This window comes from Priapulus caudatus, unplaced genomic scaffold, assembly GCF_000485595.1.
Source record: "Priapulus caudatus unplaced genomic scaffold, Priapulus_caudatus-5.0.1 Scaffold101, whole genome shotgun sequence".
Taxonomy (NCBI): domain Eukaryota; kingdom Metazoa; phylum Priapulida; class Priapulimorpha; order Priapulimorphida; family Priapulidae; genus Priapulus; species Priapulus caudatus.
Genome location: NW_014577162.1, coordinates 490,568 through 494,794, shown reverse-complemented (window position 1 = coordinate 494,794; position 4,227 = coordinate 490,568).

The window sequence follows — 4,227 nt, the reverse complement described above, 5'->3', positions numbered from 1 at the left end:
CGGTAGGGTGGGGATATGTGACATATGGCATGAATATGGTATTGTGTGATGGAACGGTTTTATGTGGGTTGCATCATGGATGCAGACTTGTTAGAGCGCTTTTATTTCGTATGCGAAAAGAGAGGTACGAAGTTATTTTACCTGGAAGCTATGTCCAAACACAAGTCGATTGTTGTATGTATGACTGCTATATGTCGATTATACCCCCTTCACATACACGGACTTTTCTTACGAGTCCTTACGGATCGCACAATTCGTAAAAAGTACACGGATCCTTACGATTTGGCCACTTTTACGCGCGATTTACGTGTTATTACGAGCTATTTACGGTTTATTACGGATTATTACGAGTTATTACGATGTATTTACGGCAAAATTCCACGATTTGTTAAGAGTTGTCACGGATAATTACGAGCAACTTACGGGCATTTTACGGATTGTTACGGATATATTACGGAATGTTACGATTCATCGAAGCTTTTACGTGTTAGTTACGACCTGTTTACGTGTTGTTACGAATAGGTACGAGTTAGTTACGAGTATTTACGAGTCCTTACGATTTTTTGGCAAAAAGTATATAAAAATCTTGCAAATCTCAATCTATCAGCAACTGACATCCAGAGAGACAACATGGCATATGAGAAAAACAGATTGCAGTTATATCAACAATTTCTATAATTGCTCCTTTAACTAGTCCAGTGAACTAGCTAGTGGTAGTTTAGGGTTAGGCGAGCGTGCCCTCTTCTTGTTGTTGACTGCCTTCTTCTTTGGAGCCATGCTTGTAGATATTGTAGAGTAGATATGCAGAGATGTGACTTTTCTGAATTCTTGATAACAACTGAAAATGACGTGTTCGATTTTGCAGCCTTTCCCAAATCGTAAACAATACGTAAGAATACGTAAAGTATACGTATATATTCGTAAAGTGCTCGTAATAACTCGTAACAATCCGTAAAGCCATCGTAACACGACCCGAATGAAATCGTAAACAACACGTAAGCACTCGTAATAATCCGTAAATAATCCGTAAACAAATTGTAAACTAACCATAGCAAATCGTTACAAAATTGTTACGAGTTATTTACGGATTCTTGCGAGCAGTTTACGGATGGTTACGTGTTGTTGCGAGCGGTTTACGATACTTACGGATTGTTACGAGTTATTTACGGAAAAAATCAATCCGTGGATACTCGTGAGAAGATTTTTGACAAAAAATTTGCCTCTCCTTTCACGGATCCTTACGAGTGTCTGCGAGTTATGACGAGTTAATACGGATACCAGCGAGTTATTTACGGATGCTTGCGATTGACTACGGGTTGGAGATCCGTAAGGACTCGTAAGAAAAATCCGTGTATGTGAAGGGGGTATTAGGCTTTAAATAGATGATGGGTACGTTAATTCGCTCATAGTACAAGATTGCTGATGTAGATTGAAATGTTCATCAAATTATGCATGATTTAGTATAATATATAATATATATAAGGGAATAGGACCATAAGTCAATGTAGCATATCCTACTAACCATGTTAGGCGATAGAAGCTCAGTCTACATGTTCTGTGAAGTATACGTCACTAGCTATACAGTATGTTAAACTTGCCAACTTTTGTATTGAAGAAAGAGGAAACGAAATATTATATCAAAATAAACTTGCTGTCTCAAGTACAATAATGTCATGATGCAATAACATGCAATATTGCTTCAAATCTTTCCGCTACTGAGATAGATACAGTAGATGTTCCATTTTGCCAAGAACATTTAGCGTTATGACTGAATTCAGTATGTACGCGGAGGGCCATGCAGTCACCTTATAATTATTTATTGGGGCTTTGCTGGTGGAATATGTTTTATAGAGAGATACGTTTCATTTACATACATGTGTTCACTCATTTGATTACACAACACTCGATTCGTTATATTTAATTTGTATTTACAGTAACCACTGATAAAATATAATTAAATATAATGTATATATATATATATATATATATATATATAACATAACAAAGTCCTTTGTTTATGCCCAATTCACCCTACAGATGGCGTACATGCACGTATATTCTGGTTAGGTTTGATTGCGCGTTAGTGCTTTCCCACCAAACGATTCCACCAGACCCCTTGTAACATTATCGATATAGAATAGAGATATAATCAGGAGTAGATAATAGAGATTATAGGTCTCTATTATCTACTCCTGATATAATCTCTATAGCTCCATGAAAGATTAATATAAAATTTTGTTGCATTTCTACATATATAATCTGCATTTCAATGTAACTTCTGCAAAACAATAACGATAGTAAAGATTATACCTATAAGATATTAGTGCATACTCAACATACATCCTATTCATGCTCAATTACTTCGGATTCAATGGGCAGACGTCACTTGAAACCTTTGTAAGTTACATGATACACATTTCCAGCAAGTTATCAGATCCTGTTTTACACATAAACACACAGCATTCATTATGGCTACGTCAATTGACAGAATGACATAATTTTCGACAAGGGATCTACCGTACGTATACAATGCAGATTAGGGCACTCTATGGCCCTTTCCAGAGTCGAAATAGTGCAGACTTTTTGGTAATTTAGGCGTATAGCTAGGTAATCGTACCAGATCTTTGTTTGGTTCTATGCAATCAGCAATACATAATTGCAATGACTAATTACCAACTAATAATGACGTGTTTTTCGCAAATACATTCCTGGATGTTTATATAGTGGTGGATTATATTTGTCCCCACCTCCATAATTCCGTATCCCTACCCCTACTATGACGTCAGCATTTCTTACAAACGAGTTCATCGACAACGGTCGCAATGCGAAAAAGATGAAAGGAGCATCGCTAATATACCCCACTGATGACGTTAAAACTAACATGCGTTTTATTATAACCTAGCTGCCACTCCTGATAATTATCATTACCAGGATCGTTCATGTTGTTTTTGAATATAGATGTAGTAGTTAAGTTCTCTATAACAGATAGTGTTTTTGTAGTCTGTCTAGAGTCGCGCTCATACGTTAGATGTCGCCATATTATTGTCCACATATACGTCAATAATTGTCGGCAGAAATGAAATAAAATAAACAATTATTATTAGAAGAAGAATATATAATACCGTTGACACACCGAACTTTCAATGCGCTTTGATGCGCATTGATGCGCTTCAACGCGGTTATGTACACACCAGATACGGTTGTAATGAGCATCAATGTGCATTATTTTCAATCCACATACGTATGTGGATTGAGCAGTTCGCTTACGGTTCGGTTCTGTTTGGCGGTGTGTCAACGATATTATACACCAATTATAATTATTGTTATGTTATGCAATGGGTAAATATATTAATTATAATAATATAAAAATAAATCTTAACAAATATATACATATATAGTCTTGACAGTCTGCAGCGGATATACGCGCGAAGCGCGGTCGCGCCACCTGTTGGCGCCATTTCAGATAACTCGCTGCTCTACATTAAGAACCATTTCACCGGTTATATCAAATGGGGCTGTAATCGGGCAATTCAGGAGTTGTGGCGCTTGCACAAATTTTTGCATTATGCACGTAGGGCGAGAATAACTCCAATGGTCGTAATTGGAACTTTTTTTGGTTGGCGCGTTAGTTTTTTTGGTATAAAAGGGATTTCGAATGTCTTTAATTACACGCCGTGAATTTATTCTGGTACTATCGCTACCCATAGATGGGGCGACGAGTCTCTCTTCGAGGGATGTTCGAGAGAATTTGCCACAGAAACAAGGGCAAATAGGCTTGTAGACTGCCCCGCGGTGGAGAGTTTAGCGTAGCGAGCGTCAGTTTAGTGTAGCGAGAGATACTTGGCGTCATGAACGTCCGTACCAGTCAATTGGACACGAAAGCTGACTGATTTATCGTCTCATCTGGTTTGCCCGCAGCGCCCGCGAATGTTTTTGCCGTGGCAAGATCAAGCCCGCACGTACAGCACACACTGATCATCAGTTCGTTTAGACTGAGCCACTAGCGCCTAGCGGCACTAGAGACCGTGTACAAGATGGCGTTGCGCAAAAGATGCGTTGTTACCCGACCGCACTACTACTACTACTACTAGTACTAGTACTAGTAGTAGTAGTACTACTAAGTAGTAACAGAGTTAGTCATTATTACTATTACTATTAGCTCCTGCGGTCCTGGTAGTTACTAGTACTAGTACTAGTAGTGCTGGTAAGTATTAACTAACTTACTAA